Source organism: Triticum urartu, chromosome 1A (genome assembly GCF_056163025.1).
Source record: "Triticum urartu cultivar PI428250 chromosome 1A, HENAU_Tu73, whole genome shotgun sequence".
Classification (NCBI taxonomy): domain Eukaryota; kingdom Viridiplantae; phylum Streptophyta; class Magnoliopsida; order Poales; family Poaceae; genus Triticum; species Triticum urartu.
Genome location: NC_141873.1, coordinates 166374211 through 166399555, shown reverse-complemented (window position 1 = coordinate 166399555; position 25345 = coordinate 166374211).

Genomic DNA, 25345 nt, shown 5'->3' with positions numbered 1-25345 from the left:
AGGCCTAGCCCAGAATTGCTGTTTTTTGCCTATTTCAGTGTTTCGAAGAAACGGATATCAAACGGAGTCCAAACGGAATGAAACCTTCGGGAACGTGATTTTCTCACCGAACATGATCCAGGAGACATGGACCCTATGCCAAGGCATCAGAGAGGCGGTCACGAGGGTGGGCCCACCCCCCTTAGGGCGCGCCCCCTGCCTCGTGGGCCCCTCGGAGCTCCACCGACGTACTTCTTCCTCCTATATATACCTACGTACCCCCAAACGAACAGAGACGGTGCCAAAAACCTAATTCCACTGCCGCAACATTCTGTATCCACGAGATCCCATCTTGGGGCCTGTTCCCAAGCTCCGCCGGAGAGGGCCGTCATCATGGAGGGTTTCTACATCATCATAGCCTCTCCGATGAAGTGTGAGTAGTTTACCTCAGACCTTCGGGTCCATAGTTATTAGCTAGATGGCTTCTTCTCTCTTTTTGGCTCTCAATACAAAGTTCTCCCCCTCTCTCGTGGAGATCTATTCAACGTAATCTTCTTCTTTTTGCGGTGTGTTTGTTGAGACCGATGAATTGTGGGTTTATGATCAAGTCTATCTATGAATAATATTTGAATCTTCTCTGAATTCTTTTATGTATGATTGGTTATCTTTGCAAGTCTTTTCAAATTATCCGTTTGGTTTGGCCAACTAGATTGGTAGTTCTTGCCATGGGAGAAGTGCTTAGCTTTGGGTTCGATCTTGCGGTGTCCTTTCCCAGTGACAGAAGGGGCGGCAAGGCACGTATTGTATCGTTGCCATCGAGGATAACAAGATGGGGTTTATTTCATATTGCATGAATTTATCTCTCTACATCATGTCATCTTGCTTAAAGCGTTGCTCTGTTTTTAACTTAATACTCCAGATGCATGCTGGATAGTGGTCGATGAGTGAAGTAATAGTAGTAGATGCAGAATCATTTCGGTCTACTTGTGATGGACGTGATGCCTATATACATGATCATGCCTATATATTCTCATAAATATGCTCAATTCTGTCAATTGCTCAACAGTAATTTATTCACCCACCGTAGAATACTTATGCTCTTGAGAGAAGCCACAAGTGAAACCTATGGCCCCCGGGTCTATTCTCATCATATCAATCTCTATCACTTTAATCGTGCTTTGCTTTTTACTTTTCCCTTTACTTTTCGCTTTGCATCTCTATACCAAAAATATTATATCTATCAGATCTCACTCTCGTAAGTGACCGTGAAGGGATTGACAACCCCTAATCGCGTTGGTTGCGAGTAGCTATCGTTTTGTGCAGGTACGAGGGACTTGAGCGTGGCCTCCTACTGGATTGATACCTTGGTTCTCAAAAACTAAGGGAAATACTTACGCTACTCTGCTGCATCATCCTTTCCTCTTTGGGAAATCCAACGCAAGCTCAAGAGGTAGCAAGAAGAATTTCTAGCACCGTTGCCGGGGAGTCCACGCAAAAGTCAACATACCAAGTACCCATCACAATCCTTATCTCCCGCATTACATTATTTGCCATTTACCTCTTGTTTTCCTCTCCCCCCACTTCACCCTTTCCGTTTTATTCGCCCTCTCTTTCCCAATCTCCTTGTCCTTCTCCGCCTCTCTTTTCCGTTTGCCTTTTGCCCGCTTGCTTCTTGTTTGCTCGTATGGTTAGAATATTTGTTTATTTATTACTAAACAGAGAACCTAAGATCTATGGATCCTCATCCACTTGCTAATCTTTTTAAGAGGTCCAATTATGATAAACCAATTGCTAGCGAGTTTTGTGCACTAGATTATCTTTATGAAGTTTTGCTTGAAATTCGTGAATCTGAAAAGTGTGATGAATTACCTCATGAAGCGATTCACCATAGATCTTTGCATAGAAAGCATGCTTGCAATGATTCTATTATAAATTCTATTAATGTCAATTGTGCTAATAATATGCAAAACCCTAATCTTGGGGTTGCTAGTTTTGCTATGTCCTCTACTTGTTGCAATGATCATGATTGGGGTGATTCTTCTTTTGATCTTGAAAATTTATTTAAACCCCATGATGAATATGAGATTGATTATAATGTTTGCAATAATATTGAAAGTGGGTTTTTAAGAATGTCAACTTTAGATCCCACATATTTGGAGAATGTTCAATCTGATGAAGTTTTTGATAAAAGTGGGTTTGGAAAGGTCATGACTTTAGATCCCACATATTTGGAGAATGTTAATCCCACTATTTTGGAAGAGTGTCAACTTTGCATGCATGTGGATCGTGTTGAAAATATTTTATGTTATAGCTATTTTGTTGAATTTTATTATGATCCCACATGTAATTATTATGAGAGAGGAAAATATGGTGGTAGAAATTTTCATGTTACTAAATTACCTCTCCTTATGTTGAGATTGCTATTGTTTCTTTCCTCTTCCTTGCGTATGCTAGTTTTTGGTTTCCTTGATAATTTGTTTGCCTATAATATGCCTATGCATAGGAAGTATGTTAGACTTAGATGTGTTTGTAACATGCTTTATGATGCTCGTTTTGTGCTTCAATTCTTTTCTTTCATGTGAGCATCATTAAAATTATCAATGCCTAGCTATAAGGCTTTAAAGAAAACCGCTTGTTGGGAGACAACCCAATATTATTCCTTGATGTTATTTAATAAATAAATTATTTATCCTCTGTTTTGGTTGTGTTTTTTGTGTTTAATTAGTGTTTGTCCCAAGTATTACCATTGGGAAGACTTGGGGAAAGTCTTGTTGAACTTGCTGTAAAATACAGAAACTTTAGCGCTCACGAGAACTAATGTCATTTTTATTTGGAGAGTTCTATTTAGTTAATTCTTTTTGCAGATGATTAATAGGTAAATAATCACGTCCAGAAATTTATTTTAGAATTTTTGGGGTTCCAGAGCTTGCGCTAGCTACAGATTAATACATACTATTCTGTTTTTGACAGATTCTGTTTTCCGTGTATTGTTTGCTTATTTTGATGAATCCATGGCTAGTAAAATAGTTTATAATACATAGAGAAGTTGGAATACAGTAGTTTTAACACCAATATAAATAAAGAATGAGTTCATTACAGTACCTTGAAGTGGTATTTTGTTTTCTTTCGCTAACGGAGCTCACGAGTTTTCTACCTTATGTTTTGTGTTGTGAAGTTTTCAAGTTTTGGGTAAGGATTTGATGGATTATGGAACAAGGAGTGGCAAGAGCCTAAGCTTGGGGATGCCCATGGCAACCCCAAGATAATCTAAGGACACCTAAAAGCCAAATCTTGGGGATGCCCCAGAAGGCATCCCCTCTTTCGTCCACTTCCATCGGTAATTTACTTGGAGCTATATTTTTATTCACCAACATGATATGTGTTTTGCTTGGAGCATCTTATATTATTTGTCTCTTTGTGTTTTAGTGTGCCACAATCATCCTTGCTGTACACACATTTTGAGAGAGCCATACATGAATTAGAATTTGATAGAATACTCTATGTGCTTCACTTATATCTTTTGAGCTAAGTAGTTTTGGTCTATGTGCTTCACTTATATCTTTTGAGCTAAGTTGTTTTGGTCTATGTGCTTCACTTATATCTTTTGAGAGCTATAATTTTGCTCTATGTGCTTCACTTAGATCTTTTAGAGCACGGTGGTGGATTTTTTTTAAAGAAACTATTGATCTCTCATGCTTCACTTAAATTATTTTGAGAGTCTCTTAATAGCATGGTAATTTGCTTAATAATAATATGCTTGGTATTCAAGATTTGTGAAACTTTCTTTTGAGTGTGTTGAATACTAAGAAAAGATTGAAGCATGATAATTGTTTTGAGATATGGAGGCGATAATATTAAAGTCATGCTAGTTGAGTAGTTGTGAATTTGAGAAATACTTGTGTTGAAGCTTGTGATTTCCGTAGCATGCATGTATGGTGAACCGTTATGTGATGAAGTCAGAGCATGATTTATTTATTGATTTTCTTCCTTATGATTGGCGGTCGGGGACGAGCGATGGTCTTTTCCTACCAATCTATCCCCCTAGGAGCATGCGCGTAATACTTTGCTTTGATAACTTGTAGATTTTTGCAATAAGTATATGAGTTCTTTATGACTAATGTTGAGTCCATGGATTATACGCACTCTCACCATTCCACATTTGCTAGCCTCTCTAATACTGTGCACCTTTCGCCGGTATCATACACCCACCATATACCTTCCTCAAAACAGCCACCATACCTACCTATTATGGCATTTCCATAGCCATTCCGAGATATATTGCCATGCAACTTTCCACCGTTCCGTTTATTATGACGCACTCCATCATTGTCATATTGCATATCCCGGTACACCGCCGGAGGCATTCATATATAGTCATATTTTGTTCTAAGTATGGAGTTGTAATTGTTGAGTTGTAAGAAAAATAAAAGTTGATGATCATCATTATTAGAGCATTGTCCTAGTGAGGAAAGGATGATGGAGACTATGATTCCCCCACAAGTCGGGATGAGACTCCGGATGAAAAATAAATAAAAGAGGCCAAAGAAGCCCAAAAAAGAGAAAGAAAAGAGGCCATAAAAAAGAGAAAGGCCCAAATAAAAAAATAAAAAAATGAGAGAAAAAGAGAGAAGGGACAATGTTACTATCCTTTTACCACACTTGTGCTTCAAAGTAGCACCATGATCTTCATAGTAGAGAGTCTCTTATGTTATCACTTTCATATACTAGTGGGAATCTTTCATTATAGAACTTGGCTTGTATATTCCAATGATGGGCTTCCTCAAATTTCCCTAGGTCTTCATGGGCAAGCAAGTTGGATGCACACCCACTTAGTTTCTTTTTGAGCTTTCATATACTTATAGCTCTAGTGCATCCATTGCATGGCAATCCCTACTCACTCACATTGATATCTATTGATGGGCATCTCCCTAGCCCGTTGATACGCCTAGTTGATGTGAGACTATCTTCCCCTCTTTTTGTCTTCTCCACAACCACCACTCTATTCCACATATAGTGCTATATCCATGGCTCATGCTCATGTATTGCGTGAAGATTGAAAAAGTTTGAAAAAGTTAGAGTATGAAACAATTGCTTGGCTTGTCATCGGGGTTGTGCATGATTTAAATACTTTGTGTGGTGAAGATAGAGCATAGCCAGACTATATGATTTTGTAGGGATAACTTTCTTTGGCCATGTTATTTTTAGAAGACATAATTGCTTTGTTAGTATGCTTGAAGTATTATTATTTTTATGTCAACATGAACTTTTGTCTTGAATCTTTCGAATCTGAATATTCATACCACAATTAAGAAAGATTTGCATTGAAATTATGCCAAGTAGCACTCCGCATGAAAAATTATCTTTTTCTCATTTACCTACTCGAGGACGATCTGGAATTAAGCTTGGGAATGCCTGATACGTCTCCGACATATCTATAATTTTTGATTGCTCCATGCTATATTATCTACTGTTTTGGACTATATTGGGATTTATTTTCCACTTTTATATTATTTTTGGGACTAACCTATTAACCTGAGGCCCAGCCCAGAATTGTTGTTTTTTGCCTACTTCAGTGTTTCGAAGAAACAGAATATCAAACGGAGTCCAAACAGAATGAAACCTTCGGGAACGTGATTTTCTCACCGAACATGATCCAGGAGACTTGGACCCTATGCCAAGGCATTAGAGAGGCGGTCACGAGGGTGGGGGGCGCCCCCCCTTAGGGCGCGCCCCCTGCCTCGTGGGCCCCTCGGAGCTCCACTGACGTACTTCTTCCTCCTATATATACCTACGTACCCCCAAACGAACAGATACGGAGCCAAAAACCTAGTTCCACCGCCGCAAATTTCTGTATCCACGAGATCCCATCTTGGGGCCTGTTCCGGAGCTCCGCCAGAGAGGGCCGTCATCATGGAGGGCTTCTACATCATCATAGCCTCTCTGATGAAGTGCGAGTAGTTTACCTCAGACCTTCGGGTCCATAGTTATTAGCTAGATGGCTTCTTCTCTCTTTTTGGATCTCAATACAAAGTTCTCCCCCTCTCTCGTGGAGATATATTCGATGTAATCTTCTTCTTTTTGCGGTGTGTTTGTTGAGACCGATGAATTGTGGGTTTATGATCAAGTCTATCTATGAATAATATTTGAATCTTCTCTAAATTCTTTTATGTATGATTGGTTATCTTTTCAAGTCTATTCGAATTATCCGTTTGGTTTGGCCAACTAGATTGGTAGTACTTGCCATGGGAGAAGTGCTTAGCTTTGGGTTTGATCTTGCGGTGTCCTTTCCCAGTGACAGAAGGGGCAGCAAGGCGCGTATTGTATTGTTGCCATCGAGGATAACAAGATGGGGTTTATTTCATATTGCATGAATTTATCTCTCTACATCATGTCATCTTGCTTAAAGCGTTACTCTGTTTTTAACTTAATACTCTAGACGCATGCTGGATAGCGGTCGATGAATGGAGTAATAGTAGTAGATGCAGAATCTTTCGGTCTACTTGTCACAGACGTGATTCCTATATACATGATCATGCCTAGATATCCTCATAACTATGCTCAATTCTTTCAATTGCTCAACAATAATTTGTTCACCCACCGTAGAATACTTATGCTCTTGAGAGAAGCCACAAGTGAAACCTATGGCCCCCGGGTCTATTCTCATCATATCAATCTCCATCACTTTAATCTTGCTTTGCTTTTTTACTTTGCCCTTTACTTTTCACTTTGCATCTCTATACCAAAAATATTATATCTATCAGATCTCACTCTCGTAAGTGACCGTGAAGGGATTGACAACCCCTAATCGCGTTGGTTGCGAGTAGCTATAGTTTTGTGTAGGTACGAGGGACTTGAGCGTGGCCTCCTACTGGATTGATACCTTGGTTCTCAAAAACTAACAGAATTACTTACGCTACTCTGCTGCATCATCCTTTCCTCTTCGGGGAAATCCAACGCAAGCTCAAGAGGTAGCAGCAGCCATCGTCGAAGGTGGCGTCTGGATCCTGGGCTCCACCATCTAGTTGCGACATCCGAGAAGAATGGAAAAAGGGGAAAAAGAGGAAGCAAAGCAACCGTGAGTACTCATCCAAAGTACTCGGAAGACTTACATTAGATCTAAACTAAGTATGCATTGGTATCAAATAAAAGGGTTGTATCTGTGGACTGAACTACAGAATGCCAAAAGGGAAGGGAAAGCCTAATCCTATCAAAGACTAGCATCTTCAACATCTTCAGCGGTCTTGCAGCATTAGAAGTGTGCAGACTAGCATAAAGTAAAATAGTAGTAGTGTGATCAACCTCGGCCAGAGATCCTTTCTCGACTCCCTGCGAGAAAGCAATCCCGAAGCCATACTATCCATTTCTCATATCCATTTCTCATCACAAGTATTCAGTTCTAGTTGTATTGATCGGGATACAACTCCAAGTGTTCGTTACCATAGGAAAGGCTATCGATAGATGTTTTCTTCCCTGCAGGGGTGCACCAACTTACCCACCACGCTCGATTAACTCCGTCCGGACCCACTTTCCTGTGTCATGCCCGGCCTCGGCCAAACAATACGCCGCAACCCGACCTAGGCTTAATAGAGAGGTCAAGCACGCTGGACTAAACCTATGCCCCCAGGGGTCTTGGGCCATCACCTCGGGGACTCATGCACGTTGCGTGGGCGGCCGGTGAGCAGACCTAGCTACCTCCGCTCAGTCGCTAACGTCTATTAAGCTTCGGCTGATGCATACGATGCAGAACGCCCATACAATGCCCACGTGATGGTTAGTGCTATCAGGCCAGAGGCCCCTCAGATCAAATATCCAAACTGTTAGTGTGTTGGCAGTGCGGTTACGAGCAGAGACTCACGAAAGATGTGACCCCGTCGCCCCATCTCTAGTACTTGCGACAAGGGCTAAGAATGCCCGGTCACGCCTCATGAGTATCTCGCGGGCACCTTCCAGGTCAACCCGACTCCACATCACTCTCTATTAAGCTCGAGCGGGTACCCTCAGGGCCGACGCGTCTTTAGTAACATGGTTCAGTGTAAAGTCATAGTAACCATAGTAACTGTGTGTCTATCACCAAGGGGAAACCCAAGGAATCACCCCCGGTGAATTCCACTCGATTTTATCATCAAGGTGAACGTAAGAGGATGCACCCTCGAGGTTCACACTTGAGGGGTTGCACGACAGAGCTGTAACAGAAGTGGTGAAGGAGGAAATCACCCTCGATGACCTCGACCGTATAGCTACACTACAGAGATCTCATCAGGAGTATGTAACAGGTTCTACCCTCGGAACTTGATGGTAACTCTGCAGAGTCATACAACTAGGGGGGTGATGTGCGGTGTCGGGGCCTGGACATCGATCACGTTGATCGAGTCATCGAACATAAAGCGGGGCAACTGGGACAAGGTGGGGGTCACTGATGGATCGCTAACCAACCTATACTAAGCAGTTTAGGATAAGCAGGTAAGGTATGAAAGTAGGTAACAAAAACAGGCTATGCATCAGACTAGGATCATACATAAAGCAGTAGCAGTTCTAATGCAAGCATGAGAGGGAAAGAAATGGGCGATATCAGAATGCTCAAGGCGGGGAGGTTTGCTTTCCTGGTTGCTCTGGCAAGGAGGGGTCATCAGGGATGTAGTCGTACTCAGTCGCATCAACGTCGGTCTTGGGGTCTACCGGAGAAGAAGAGGGGGGAGAAACAGTAAATACGGGGAAAACAAAGCATCACAAAATATAACAAGGCAAAACGCTGTGCCAGGGGTGACCTAACGCAGTACTAGGCGATACTGGCGAAGGGAGGAAACATCCGGGAAAGTATTCCCAGTGTTTCGTATTTTCAGACAGATGAACCGGAGGGGAAAGTTGCGTGTTCGGTATGCTAGGGATGTGTGGTAGACGAACGGATTGCGTATTTGGATTTGTCTCGTCGTTCTGAGCAACTTTCATGTATAAAGTTTTTCGATCCGAGCTATGGTTTATTTTATACGATTTTTCAAAGATTTAACAATATTCTGAAATTACTATTAATTCGAAAACAAACAGAAAATTGTTAGGTGTACCCAGCCCTGTGTACACAGATTGTGCACAGAGGCTGACAAGTGGGCCAGGGGGGTCCCGATTGACCAGTCAACGTTTGACTGGTCAACAGGGGGTGGGGCTCTCGTGTCATTGACTATTTCGTTAACTAACTAGTTAATTTAGTCTAATTAGGCTATTAGGCTAATTAACTCTAATTAGGTTAATTAAACCTAATTAACTAATTATATTTATTATTATTATTTTAAAATCTTTTTTTACTTATAACAGGGGGGATGGGCCCCACTTCTCAGTGGCCCATTAGGCCACTGGAGTGGGTGGTTAACGGGGCGGGCGCTGCCCCGGTCGGAGGCCAAACCCGCCCAGGTGCGGGGCGAGGCCGACGGGGCGCCGCAGGGCGCCGGTGAGGCGCGGCAGGCCGCAGCCGAAGTGGGGTGAGGTGCCGGGCTGCAGAGGCGGGGTGCGAGCGATGGCGTGCCGCAGAGCGGGAGTGCGCGCTGGGCGGCGTTCGAGCAGCAGCAGCGTACGGCGCGGCGGTGGATGCGGGCATGGCCGGGCGGTGCGAGCACAGCCTAGCGTGGGAAGCAGCAGCAGGCAGTAGCGCGCGGAGGAGGCGGCGGACACGGGCGGCATCAGGCGGGGCCGCGTCAAAGGAGGCGGGGACAGGCACGGCCAGGCGAAGTGGGTACGACGGCTGTAGGCGCGGTGCTGCAGGCGCAGGCGTGGCACACGGCGATGGCAGCAGTGTCAGTGGCAGATGGCGGGGCAATGAGTCGCAGCAGCACCACGCGCGAGCGGGCACCAGGTGACAGAGGCGCGACGTGACGCGGGGAGGGGACGAGCCGCAGGCAGCGGAGCTGCACGGGCGGGGCCTGGCCAGGGCGAGCGCGACCTGGCGATGGCTGCAGCGAGCTGCAGCGCAGCGAAGGGGGGCAACAGCAGCGGGCGTGCGTCCAGGGCGCGGCCTGTGGCCCGGAACGGCCGTGTGCATGAGGGCGCCTGGGCAGGGGCGCGTCCAAGGCAGGACCAGCGCACGGGAGAGCGCTCGCAGGGGCGCAGCCATGGGAAGTTGCGGGAGACGGTTATTGAGATGGACCGATGCGCAAGCAGGGAGGAATGAAGGAGGAGCTCACAGTGTGGTTTGTAGGAGCTCAGGGGAGCCGGAGGTAGTTGGAGTTGAGGGGATAGACGACGAGGCAGAGACGATATCCATCGAAGGGGATCGATGTGACGACGACGGTGTTTCCCCCGGCTCCGATCCTCGGGCGTAGATGGTGAAGACGACGGTTGCGGCTCGTCGGGATAACTCCACAAGCACCGGGGAGCCTGTAGGCCGCGGGAACGGCGGCGACGGCGCAGTCACCGCTCGAGCTCTCGTGTCATTTTTTTTGCAGATGGGGAGAGGCACGATGGGGGAAAGAGAGGGGATCGGTCGAGAGTGGACTAGGGTTCGCGTTGGTGCAGTTATAAGCCGAGGGAGTCGACGTGGAGGCCATCCATGACAATGGCAGCCGTGGATGTGCGACACGCACGCCTCCTGCCTCCTGTACCTAAGGATAGAAGGAGAAGGCCCATTGAGTGGGCTGGGCCACACTGTAGAACTAGGCTTTCAGTAAATAGTAGATTTTGTGCATTTTCCCTTTCTTCTTCAGCAAATCAAACAACTACAGATTTGTAATTATTTGGGCTACCAAATGATTTTTGCAAAGTGTGAAACTTGGCACATAATTCGAACACAATATTACCAGATTGCACAAAAAGTTTGGGGCCTTTTGGAATTGTCTATCCATCTTTTAGAAATTGAAAAGACCAATTTTAAATGATGTTGGACCACAAATTAAGTCCCAGGGGCATTTTGGGAATTCAAAAGAGGTTGGTTCCAACATGACAAATATCCAGGGATTATTTGCCACACTTTGAACATTTTAGTTTTCAGGTTTGGCAAATTTTTGAATTTTCGACTTTACCTTTGAGTTAGAATATGAACAGTGATTTGGATCAAGTGAAGATTAGCAACAGTAATGTGACAACATGGCACCATTAGCAGGGATTTACTGTAGCTTAATAATCCGGGTGTCAGAGCACTATAGGTGGAATAGAATGGTGGTTATGGAGAAGACAAAAAGGAGAAGATAGTCTCACATCAACTAGGCATATCAACGGGCTATGGAGATGCCAATCAATATATATCAATGTGAGTGAGTAGGGATTGCCATGCAACGGATGCACTAGAGCTATAAATGTATGAAAGCTCAACAAAAGAAACTAGTGGGTGTGCATCCAACTCGCTTGCTCACGAAGACCTAGGGCATTTTGAGGAAGCCCATCATTGGAATATACAAGCCAAGTTCTATAATGAAAGATTCCCACTAGTATATGAAAGCAACAACATAGGAGACTCTCTATGTGACGCCCCCGATTCAATCATACACTAATCATACACGCAAACATGTACGATCAAGATCAGGGACTTACGGGAAGATATCACAACACAACTCTACAAATAAAATAAGCATACAAGCATCATATTACAAGCCAAGGGCCTCGAGGGCTCGAATACAAGAGCTCGACCATAGACCAGTTAGCAGAAGCAACAATATCTGAGTACAGATATAAGTTAAACAAGTTTGCCTTAAGAAGGCTAGCACAAACTGGGATACAGATCGAAAGAGCACTACAGAAAAAAGACACATCCGTGACATTTTGGGCCGAATGAATTTTTTTCTGTCATACATTCTATGACGATAATTGTGACAAAAACCGGTATCATCATAGATGTGGTGGGCTCCTCCTTCTATGACAAAAAATCATGACAGAAAATGGGCTTTTTGTCCTGGGCGGGCCGGAAACGCAGCTGCATGACATTCTTTGGGCCGTCCATGACAGAAAAACCTAGGTAGAAGCGAGGGGGAGGACAATTTCGGGGAGTTCCTGGTTACGGTGGCAGGTCAGGGGCCGAGTGATGCGCATTTCTCTCGTACACGTACGCGCGTGTGTGCAAGGCGTTGGATCTAATTGAACCCGAGCGAGGCGTTGGGCTCTAACTGAACCCGAGCGATTGCACTGCAGGCTACGCGTTACTGAACCCGAACGATCGATCGATGGCTGTTAACTGAACCCGATTGAGAGATTCCTTCGCTACTGCTGCTAACTGAAGCCGATCGATGGGATGAACAGTGAGCGTTGCGGGGGGTTTGGATGAACAGCGAGCGGTGGCGTTGCCTCTAGATGAACAGGACCCTGTGGTGTGGTGGAGGGCTGGATGAACAGTAGACGATGGAGGGGTGCCCGTGGAGGGGTGGATGAACAGGACCCCGTGGTGTGGAGAGCTGGATGAACAGTAGACGGTGGAGGGGTGGTTGAACAGGACCCCGTGGTGTGGAGGGCTGGATGAATAGTAGACGGTGGAGGGGTGCCCATGGAGGGGTGGTTGAACAGGACCCCGTGGTGTGGAGGGCTGGATGAACAGTAGATGGTGGAGGGGTGGTTGAACAGTAGCCGGTGGAGTAGCGCGCGGTGGAGGCTGGATGAAAAGGAGCCCGTGGAGACTGGATGAACAGGAGCCCGTGGAGGCTGGAGGAGGTCAACGGTGGAGATGAACAGTATCACCTGGAGTCCCGTTTTGCGGTACGCCACACCCCTCCCGATGAACAGGACCCCCGTTTCGACCGTATCGCTCCAACACAAGTCCGTTTCCTCCATTTTAAGGTACGCCACACCCCTCCCGATCAACATGACCCCCGTTTCGACCGTAGGAGGTCCGTTTCCGCCGTTTTGCGGTACGCCGGACCCCTCCCGATGAACAGGATCCCGTTTCGAACGGGGCCGGTCGAACACAAGGCCGTTTCCTCCGTTCTGCGGTACGCCAGGCCTCGTTTCCATCACCTATTCCGTCCAAGCCCTCCCGATGAACACGACGCATTCTGTTGCCTCCCCATGAACACGACGTATTCCGTTGCCTCCCCATGAACACAACGACGACGCTGTTTCTCCATTCCGACCCAGCCATGTACACGAGCCCTAGCTGTACGTATGCGCGAGTAGGCGTTCGAGACCCCGCCCGTAGGTACACATACGTGGCCGTATTTTCTTTCTTGCACCCTGGCCGCTGTACGTACGTGTAAATGCTATGTGCGCGCCTCTACTACAACACGTGTGCGCCTCTAATATGACACATGCGCGCCTCTACATCGACCAGTATGTACGTACACGTTCGCGACCAGAATGACAACGCTACGTACTCTTCGACCAGGTGGGTCCCGACTGTCAGGCACTTCCTTGCCTGCGTAGATGTAGCTGGTCGGTCCCAGCAGTCAGGGGGCGAATCATTTTTTTTGCCCGGAGCACTTTCTTGCGTGCGAAGATGTAGCTGGTGGGTCCCAGCAGTCAGGGGGAAACGTTTTTTTCGCAAAATACGGTGGCCCGTCCGGTGGGTCCCGCTGTCAGGTGGAGGAATAATTATTTTGCACGTAATAAGGAGGCACTTCCTTGCTACGGCCGTGGACCCAGCTGTCAGCCTCTCCACGTACAGTCCATGTTCGATGGAAGCCGTTCCTTGACCACGTTGACCACGCCGCGCCGAGAGCACCAGGGCGGTGGACGATGGCGAGGCCTAGGAAGGGGACGACACGGAGCCGGGGAAGACGCAGCAGTGGATGCCCACACGTAGCCGAGTACGAGGGTTCACTGGTTTGCTGTGGTGTGAGGCTGCCGTCTCCGCAGAATAATAGGGGGTGTGGGTGAGTAGAGGGATGGCCTGGCCAATGGTGGGAGTAGTAGGGGGCGGTGAGGCCTCCGCCGCATCACAGCCGGCCACGGGAGGCAGGAGCACAAGGCACGACCGCCGCTGGTTTGGGCGGCTGGAGCAAGAAGACCAGAGGTTGAAGAAGCACTACGTCCATTGGATGGACATCGTACGGTCACTGGAGCTAGAATCGTGCATATTGACTAAGTTGACAAAGCCCTCCATCCCCGTCAACTTAGTAGGCCCACAAGTCAGCCTGCCACCAAGGTGGATCCCAACTAGCAGGGGGGTATTCATTTTTTTGAGCGTAATAAGGAGGCACTTCCTTGCGTGCAAAGATATAGCTGGTGGGTCTGAGCTGTCAGCGGTGGTAACGTTTTTTTCGCGAAATACAAAGGCCCTTTCGGTGGGTCCCTGATGTCAGGTGGATAAATCATTATTTTGCGCGTAATAAGGAGGCATTTCCTTGCGTGCGGCCGTGGACCCAGCTGTCGGCCGCTCCACGTACAGTCCACTTCAGATGCATGTCCGTCGTTGACAACGTTGACCAGGCCGCGCCGAGAGCACCAGGGCGGTGGACGACGGCGAGGCCTAGGAAGGGAATGACACGGAGGCAGGGAAGACCCGGCTGTTGTTTCCCACGTGGAGGGGAGTATGACTGTATGAGGGTTTACTGCTTCTTCTGCCGTCGCCGGAGAATAACAGCATGTGTGGGTGAGTAGAGGGATGGCTAGGCCAGTGATGGGAGTATGGTGGGGAGGTGACGCCTGCGCGACAGCAGAGCCGGCCGCGGGGAGGAGGGAGCAGACAGTCCCGCCGGTGCCTGTTTGAGCGGCTGGAGCAGGAAGAGCAGAGATTGAAGAAGCACGACGGCCGTTGGATGGCCATCCAACAGTCACTGCATGTGCGTCAACCTTTTTTTAGGAAAGCCTCAAATCTGTGGAAAATAGCATACAACCCATCTGCCATTATTTCTAATAATTTACAGCCCATTTGCTAATTATTAATGTTCTTTTGGAGCCCATATTCTTTTTGTTAGCATTACAGCCCATATTGTGGCCATGTTAAAAAAATTATACGAAATTTTGCATATTTCGGTGCGGTCCGAACTGTTTTTAATCCCGAAATTTCGACTCACATTCAAACTGATTTTAAAAATAAATGTATATCAATATAAAATCCAAAAAATTCTCCACGCATAAAAATTAATGTAATTTCAAATCTCGAAATGAAGAAAAGATATTTGAAACTAATTTCCGGTTTGATGTGTTTTAAAAATGTACAGCCCATTTCTCATTACTGATGGGCCATTTTCTCAGCCAGCCGAAGGAAAGCTCTCCTCGTCTTGAAAGATTTGCAGCCCAACAGGCCTGACAAAGCGACTTACTTGGCAAATCACAAAAAAACTGGGTTGTGGCCATGGACCCAGCTGTCAGCCTCTCCACGTACAGTACTCTTCTGATGGAATGTCGTTGACCATGTTGACCACGCCGCGCCGAGAGCACCAAGCTGGTGGACGACGGCGACGCCTAGGAAGGGGACGAGGCGGAGCCGGGGAAGACGCGGCAGTGGATGCCCACGCGGAGAGGAGTACGAGGGTTCACTTGTTCGGCTGAGGTGTGAGGCTGCCGTCGCTGCAGGGCCTGGCTAGCGGTGGGAGTAGTAGGGGGCGATGAGGCCTCATCGGCAGCACAGCCGGCCACCGGAGGCAGGAGCAGGCGGTCTCCCTGGCGCTGGTTTGGGCGGCTGGTGCAAGAAGAGCAACGATTGAAGAAGCAGCAGGACCGTTTGATTCAAATCCAATGGTTACTTCTGCTAGAATCGTTTGTTGACTAAGCTGACAAGCCATGCGTACGCGTCAACTTAGTAGGCCCATAGGTCAGCCTCCCAACTGGTGTGCCCCAGATGTCAGTGGGAGGAATCATGTTTTTTCGCATAATAAGGAGGCAGTTGATTGCGTGCGGCCAGGCCAGCGGAGGGAGTAGGGTGGGCCGGGGAAGCCTGTGCGGCATCACAGCGGGCCACAAGAGGAGGGAGCAGGCAGTCCTGCCGGCGCTAGTTTAGGCGGCTGGAGCAGGAAGATCAGAGATTGAAGAAGCATGTCGGCCGTTGGATGGACATCCAACACTAACTGCTGCTAGAATCGTGTGTTCACTGACAAAGCCTTGCGTAAACAAGTCAGCCTCGAATTCTATGATGTGTACAACCCATTTGCTATTATTTTTTATAATTTTTACTCATTTTCTAATTCATATGGAATTTATTGCGGCCCGTTTTCCATTTTTAAAATTGCTGGGCATTTTTTGGTCAGTACCAGGGTCAAAAAATTAACTAAATATGTGGGAAATTTTGAAAATTCACAAATTTTTGCTGGGGAACGAAATATTCTTAATCCAAAAATTAATAGTGAAGGAAATATGCCCTAGAGGCAATAATAAAGTTATTATTTATTTCCTTATAATCATGATAAATGTTTATTATTCATGCTAGAATTGTATTAACCGGAAACATAATACATGTGTCAATACATAGACAAACAAAGTGTCACTAGTATGCCTCTACTTGACTAGCTCGTTACTCAAAGATGGTTATGTTTCCTAACCATAGACAAAGAGTTGTTATTTGATTAACGAGGTCACATCATTAGTTGAATGATCTGATTGACATGACCCATTCCATTAGCTTAGCACCCGATCGTTTAGTATGTTGTTATTGCTTTTCTTCATGACTTATACATGTTCCTATGACTATGAGATTATGCAACTCCCGTTTGCCGGAGGAACACTTTGGGTGCTACCAAACGTCACAACATAACTGGGTGATTATAAAGGAGCATTACAGGTGTCTCCAAAGGTAGAAGTTGGGTTGGCGTATTTCGAGCTTAGGATTTGTCAGTCCGATTGTCGGACAGGTATCTCTGGGCCCTCTCGGTAATACACATCACATAAGCCTTGCAAGCATTACAACTAATATGTTAGTTGTGAGATGATGTATTACGGAACGAGTAAAGAGACTTGCCGGTAACGAGATTGAACTAGGTATTGGATACCGACGATCGAATCTCGGGCAAGTAACATACCGATGACAAAGGGAACAACGTATGTTGTTATGCGGTCTGACCGATAAAGATCTTCGTAGAATATGTAGGAGCCAATATGGGCATCCAGGTCCCGCTATTGGTTATTGACCGGAGACATGTCTCGGTCATGTCTACATTGTTCTCGAACCCATAGGGTCCGCACGCTTAAGGTTACGATGACAGTTTCATTATGAGTTTATGCATTTTGATGTACCGAAGGTTGTTCGGGGTCCCGGATGTGATCACGGACATGATGAGGAGTCTCGAAATGGTCGAGACGTAAAGATTGATATATTGGAAGCCTATGTTTGGACATCGGAAGTGTTCCGGGTGAAATCGGGATTTTACCGGGTTACCGGGAGGTTGCCGGAACCCCCCGGGAGCTATATGGGCCTTCATGGGCCCTAGTGGAAAGGAGAAAGGGGCAGCCCAAGGTGACTGCGCCACTTCCCCCTCCCCTAGTCCTATTAGGACTAGGAGAAGGTGGCCGGCCCCCCTCTCCCTCTTTCCCCCTTTGGGAATCCTAGTTGGAATAGGATTGGAGGGGAGTCCTACTCCCGGAAGGAGTAGGACTCCTCCTGCGCCTCCCTCCTTGGCCGGCCAGCCCCCCCCTCTACTCCTTTATATACGGAGGTAGGGGACACCTCTAGACACACAAGTTGATCCTTGAGATCTATTCCTTAGCCGTGTGCGGTGCCCCCTGCCACCATATACCTCGATAATACTGTAGCGGAGTTTAGGCGAAGCCCTGCTGCTGTAGTACATCAAGATCGTCACCACGCCGTCGTGCTGACGGAACTCTTCCCCGACACTTTGCTGGATCGGAGTCCGGGGATCGTCATCGAGCTGAACGTGTGCTCGAACTCGGAGGTGCCGTAGTTTCGGTGCTTGATCGGTTGGATCGTGAAGACGTACGACTACTTCCTCTACGTCGTGTCATCGCTTCCGCAGTCGGTCTGCGTTGGGTACGTAGACAACACTCTCCCCCTCGTTGCTATGCATCACATCATCTTGCGTGTGCGTAGGAAATTTTTTGAAATTACTACGAAACCCAACAGTGGCATCCGAGCCTAGGTTATTTATGTTGATGTTATATGCATGAGTAGAACACAAGTGAGTTGTGGACGATACAAGTCATACTGCCTACCAGCATGTCATACTTCGGTTCGGCGGTATTGTTGGACGAGACGACCCTGACCAACCTTACGCGTACGCTTACGCGAGACCGGTTCCCTCGACGTGCTTTGCACAGAGATGGCTTGCGGGCGACTGTCTCTCCAACTTTAGTTGAACCAAGTATGGCTACGCCCGGTCCTTGCGAAGGTTAAAACGGAGTCTATTTGACAAACTATCGTTGTGGTTTTGATGCGTAGGTGAGACTGGTTCTTACTTAAGCCCGTAGCAGCCACGCAAAACTTGCAACAACAAAGTAGAGGACGTCTAACTTGTTTTTGCAGGGCATGTTGTGATGTGATATGGTCAAAGCATGATGCTGAATTTTATTGTATGAGATGATCATGTTTTGTAACCGAGTTATCGGCAACTGGCAGGAGCCATATGGTTGTCGCTTTATTGTATGCAATGCAATCGCGATGTAATGCTTTACTTTATTAGTAAACGGTAGTGATAGTCGTGGAAGCATAAGATTGGCGAGACGACAACGATGCTACGATGGAGATCAAGGTGTCACGCCGGTGACGATGGTGATCATGACGGTGCTTCGGAGATGGAGATCACAAGCACAAGATGATGATGGCCATATCATATCACTTATATTGATTGCATGTGATGTTTATCTTTTTATGCATCTTATCTTGCTTTGATTGACGGTAGCATTATAAGATGATCTCTCACTAAATTATCAAGAAGTGTTCTCCCTGAGTATGCACCATTGCGAAAGTTCTTCGTGCTGAGACACCACGTGATGATCGGGTGTGATAGGCTCTACGTTCAAATACAACGGGTGCAAAACAGTTGCACACGTGGAATACTCAGGTTATACTTGACGAGCCAAGCATATACAGATATGGCCTCGGAACAGGGAGACCGAAAGGTCGAGCGTGAATCATATAGTAGATATGATCAACATAATGATGTTCACCGATGAAACTACTCCATCTCACGTGATGATCGGACATGGTTTAGTTGATTCGGATCACGTGATCACTTAGAGGATTAGAGGGATGTCTATCTAAGTGGGAGTTCTTCAGTAATATGATTAATTGAACTTAAATTTATCATGAACTTAGTACCTGATAGTATCTTGCTTGTTTATGTTGATTGTAGATAGATGGCTCGTGCTGTTGTTCTGTTGAATTTTAATGCGTTCCTTGAGAAAGCAAAGTTGAAAGATGATGGTAGCAATTACACGGACTGGGTCCGTAACTTGAGGATTATCCTCATTGCTGCACAGAAGAATTACGTCCTGGAAACACCGATGGGTGCCAGGCCTGCTGCTGGAGCAACACCAGATGTTATGAACGTCTGGCAGAGCAAAGCTGATGACTACTCGATAGTTCAGTGTGCCATGCTTTACGGCTTAGAATCGGGACTTCAATGACGTTTTGAACGTCATGGAGCATATGAGATGTTCCAGGAGTTGAAGTTGATATTTCAAGCAAATGCCCGGATTGAGAGATATGAAGTCTCCAATAAGTTCTAGCTGCAAGATGGAGGAGAACAGTTCTGTTAGTGAGCATATACTCAAAATGTCTGGGTATAATAATCACTTGATTCAATTGGGAGTTAATCTTCCAGATGATTGCGTCATTGACAGAATTCTCCAATCACTGCCACCAAGCTACAAGAGCTTCGTGATGAACTATAATATGCAAGGGATGAACAAGACTATTCCCGAGCTCTTCACAATGCTGAAAGCTGCGGAGGTAGAAATCAAAAAGGAGCATCAAGTGTTGATGGTTAACAAAACCACTAGTTTCAAGAAAAAGGGCAAAGGGAAGAAGAAGGGGAACTTCAAGAAGAACGGCAAGCAAGTTGCTGCTCAAGAGAAGAAACCCAAGTCTGGACCTAAGCCTGAAACTGAGTGCTTCTACTGCAAGGAGACTGGTCACTGGAAGCGGAACTGCCCCAAGTATTTGGCGGATAAGAAGGATGGCAAGGTGAACAAAGGTATATGTGATATACATGTTATTGATGTGTACCTTACTAATGATCGCAGTAGCACCTGGGTATTTGATACTGGTTCTGTTGCTAATATTTGCAACTCAAAACAGGGGCTATGGATTAAGCGAAGATTGGCTAAGGACGAGGTGACGATGCGCGTGGGAAACGGTTCCAGAGTCGATGTGATCACGGTCGACACGCTACCTCTACATCTACCGTCGGGATTAATATTAGACCTAAATAATTGTTATTTGGTGCCAGCGTTGAGCATGAAAATTATATCTGGGTCTTGTTTAATGTGAGACGGTTATTCATTTAAATCAGAGAATAATGGTTGTTCTATTTATATGAGTAATATCTTTTATGGTCATGCACCCTTGAAGAGTGGTCTATTTTTATTGAATCTCGATAGTAGTAATACACATATTCATAATGTTGAAGCCAAAAGATGCAGAGTTGATAATGAAAGTGCAACTTATTTGTGGCACTGTCGTTTAGGTCATATCGGTGTAAAGCGCATGAAGAAACTCCATACTGATGGACTTTTGGAACCACTTGATTATGAATCACTTGGTACTTGCGAACCGTGCCTCATGGGCAAGATGACTAAAACACCGTTCTCCGGTACTATGGAGAGAGCAACAGATTTGTTGGAAATCATACATACCGATGTATGTGGTTCGATGAATATTGAGGCTCGTGGCGGATATCATTATTTTCTCACCTTCACAGATGATTTAAGCAGATATGTATATATCTACTTAATGAAACATAAGTCTGAAACATTTGAAAAGTTCAAAGAATTTCAGAGTGAAGTTGAAAATCATCGTAACAGGAAAATATAGTTTCTACGATCTGATCGTGGAGGAGAATATTTGAGTTATGAGTTTGGTGTACATTTGAAAAACTGTGGAATAGTTTCGCAACTCACGCCACCCGGAACACCACAGTGTAATGGTGTGTCCGAACGTCGTAATCATACTTTACTAGATATGGTGCGATCTATGATGTCTCTTACTGATTTATCGCTATCATTTTGGGGATACGCTCTAGAGACGGCCGCATTCACGTTAAACAGGGCACCATCAAAATCCATTGAGACGACGCCTTATGAACTATGGTTTGGCAAGAAACCAAAGTTGTCGTTTCTGAAAGTTTGGGGCTGCGATGCTTATGTGAAAAGCTTCAACCTGATAAGCTCGAACCCAAATCGGAGAAATGTGTCTTCATAGGATATCCAAAAGAAACTATTGGATACACCTTCTATCACAGATCCGAAGGCAAGACTTTTGTTGCTAAATTCGGAAACTTTCTTGAGAAGGAGTTTCTCTCGAAAGAAGTGAGTGGGAGAAAAGTAGAACTTGATGAGGTAACTGTACCTGCTCCCTTGTTGGAAAGTAGTACATCACAGAAAACTGTTTCTGCGACACCTACACCAATAAGTGAGGAAGCTAATGATAATGATCATGAAACTTCAGAACAAGATAGTACTGAACCTCGTAGATCAACCAGAGTAAGATCCGCACTAGAGTGGTATGGTAATCCAGTTCTGGAAGTCATGCTACTAGATCATGATGAACCTACGAACTATGAAGAAGCGATGGTGAGCCCAGATTCCGCAAAGTGGCTTGAAGCCATGAAATCTGAGATGAGATCCATGTATGAGAACAAAGTATGGACTTTGGTTGACTTGCCCGATGATCGGCAAGCAATTGAGAATAAATGGATCTTTAAGAAGAAGATTGACGCTGATGGTAATGTTACTGTCTACAAAGCTCGACTTGTCGCAAAAGGTTTTCGACAAGTTCAAGGGATTGACTACCATGAGACCTTCTCACCCGTAGCGATGCTTAAGTCCGTCTGAATCATGTTAGCGATTGCCGCATTTTATGATTATGAAATTTGGCAGATGGATGTCAAAACTGCATTCCTGAATGGATTTCTGGAAGAAGAGTTGTATATGATGCAACCGGAATGTTTTGTCGATCCAAAGGGAGCTAACAAAGTGTGCAAGCTCCAGCGATCCATTTATGGACTGGTGCAAGCCTCTCGGAGTTGGAATAAACGCTTTGATAGTGTGATCAAAGCATTTGGTTTTATACAGACTTTCGGAGAAGCCTGTATTTACAAGAAAGTGAGTGGGAGCTCTGTAGCATTTCTAATATTATATGTGGATGACATATTGCTGATTGGAAATGATATAGAATTTCTGGATAGCATAAAAGGATACTTGAATAAAAGTTTTTCAATGAAAGACCTCGGTGAAGCTGCTTACATATTAGGCATTAAGATCTATAGAGATAGATCAAGACGCTTAATTGGACTTTCACAAAGCACATACCTTGACAAGATTTTGAAGAAATTCAAAATGGATCAAGCAAAGAAAGTATTATTGCCTGTTTTACAAGGTGTGAAGTTGAGTAAGACTCAATGCCCGACCACTGCAGAAGATAGAGAGAATATGAAAGATGTTCCCTATGCATCAGCCATAGGATCTATCATGTATGCAATGCTGTGTACCAGACCTGATGTGTGCCTTGCTATAAGTTTAGCAGGGAGGTACCAAAGTAATCCAGGAGTGGATCACTGGACAGCGGTCAAGAACATCCTGAAATACCTGAAAAGGACTAAGGATATGTTTCTCGTATATGGAGGTGACAAAGAGCTCACTGTAAAAGGTTACGTTGATGTAAGCTTTGACACTGATCCGGACGATTCTAAATCGCAAACCGGATACGTGTTTACATTAAACGGTGGAGCTGTCAGTTGGTGCAGTTCTAAACAAAGCGTCGTAGCGGGATCTACATGTGAAGCGGAGTACATAGCTGCTTCGGAAGCAGCGAACGAAGGAGTCTGGATGAAGGAGTTCATATCCGATCTAGGTGTCATACCTAGTGCATCGGGTCCAATGAAAATCTTTTGTGACAATACTGGTGCAATTGCCTTGGCAAAGGAATCCAGATTTCACAAAAGGACCAAACACATCAAGAGACGCTTCAATTCCATCCGGGATCTAGTCCAGGTGGGAGACATAGAGATTTGCAAGATACATACGGATCTGAATGTTGCAGACCCGTTGACTAAGCCTCTTCCACGAGCAAAACATGATCAGCACCAAGGCTCCATGGGTGTTAGAATCATTACAGTGTAATCTAGATTATTGACTCGAGTGCAAGTGGGAGACTGAAGGAAATATTCCCTAGAGGCAATAATAAAGTTATTATTTATTTCCTTATAATCATGATAAATGTTTATTATTCATGCTAGAATTGTATTAACCGGAAACATAATACATGTGTGAATACATAGACAAACAAAGTGTCACTAGTATGCCTCTACTTGACTAGCTTGTTAATCAAAGATGGTTATGTTTCCTAACCATAGAAAAAGAGTTGTTATTTGATTAACGAGGTCACATCATTAGTTGAATGATCTGATTGACATGACCCATTCCATTAGCTTAGCACCCGATCGTTTAGTATGTTGCTATTGCTTTTCTTCATGACTTATACATGTTCCTATGACTATGAGATTATGCAACTCCCGTTTGCTGGAGGAACACTTTGGGTGCTACCAAACTTCACAATGTAATTGGGTGATTATAAAGGAGCATTACAGGTGTCTCCAAAGGTAGATGTTGGGTTGGCGTATTTCGAGATTAGGATTTGTCACTCCGATTGTCGGAGAGGTATCTCTGGGCCCTCTCGGTAATACACATCACATAAGCCTTGCAAGCATTACAACTAATATGTTAGTTGTGACATGATGTATTACGGAACGAGTAAAGAGACTTGCCGGTAACGAGATTGAACTAGGTATTGGATACCGACGATCGAATCTCGGGCAAGTAACATACCGATGACAAAGGGAACAACGTATGTTGTTATGCGGTCTGACCGATAAAGATCTTCGTAGAATATGTAGGAGCCAATATGGGCATCCAGGTCCCGCTATTGGTTATTGACCGGAGACATGTCTCGGTCATGTCTACATTGTTCTCGAACCCGTAGGGTCCGCACGCTTAAGGTTAGGATGACAGTTTCATTATGAGTTTATGCATTTTGATGTACCGAAGGTTGTTCGGAGTCCCGGATGTGATCACGGACATGACGAGGTGTCTCGAAATGGTCGAGACATAAAGATTGATATATTGGAAGCCTATGTTTGGACATCGGAAGTGTTCCGGGTGAAATCGGGATTTTACCGGGTTACCGGGAGGTTGCCGGAACCCCCCGGGAGCCATATGGGCCTTCATGGGCCTTAGTGGAAAGGAAAAGGGGCAGCCCAAGGTGACTGCGCCACTTCCCCCTCCCCTAGTCCTATTAGGACTAGGAGAAGGTGGCCGGCCCCCCTCTCCCTCTTTCCCCCTTTGGGAATCCTAGTTGGAATAGGATTGGAGGGGAGTCCTACTCCCGGAAGGAGTAGGACTCCTCCTGCGCCTCCCTCCTTGGCCGGCCAGCCTCCCCCCTCTACTCCTTTATATACGGAGGCAGGGGACACCTCTAGACACACAAGTTGATCCTTGAGATCTATTCCTTAGCCGTGTGCGGTGCCCCCTGCCACCATATACCTTGATAATACTGTAGCGGAGTTTAGGCGAAGCCCTGCTGCTGTAGTACATCAAGATCGTCACCACGCTGTCGTGCTGACGGAACTCTTCCCCGACACTTTGCTGGATCGGAGTCCGGGGATCGTCATCGAGCTGAACGTGTGCTCGAACTCGGAGGTGCCGTAGTTTCGGTGCTTGATCGGTTGGATCGTGAAGACGTACGACTACTTCCTCTACGTCGTGTCATCGCTTCCGCAGTCGGTCTGCGTTGGGTACGTAGACAACACTCTCCCCCTCGTTGCTATGCATCACATGATCTTGCGTGTGCGTAGGAAAAATTTTGAAATTACTACGAAACCCAACAAATAGCCATACTAAAACAAATTTAAAAATAAATTAGTACTATGTCATGTTAAATCCAATGAAATACGTATAAGATATCAGTGAAGAACAAAAACAAAAAAAAAACTTATATCCCATTTGCTATAATTTTTTGGAATTTTCAACCCCTTTTGATATTACTTTTAACAGACATTGACCATACTCTTAAGCTAGGCCGGAATGCACCCCTCCTCGTCTTGAAAGATTTGCAGCCCAGTAATTCGGAGAAAACAAATAGGCCTAGCTTGGGTATTCTTCAAAAAGAAATACTGGGCTACCTATTTTCCCAAAGAACTTGTGCATGAGCATTTAGCTTTATTTATTTATTTAATTAATTATTTATGTTTAGGGGACCATGAGCATGTACCTGGGCCGGATTCATGTGAGAGCCTCCCTTCCAGTTAATTATGGGCTTCTCTATTGGGCCTTCATCAGTGGGCTGCATGTTATCACC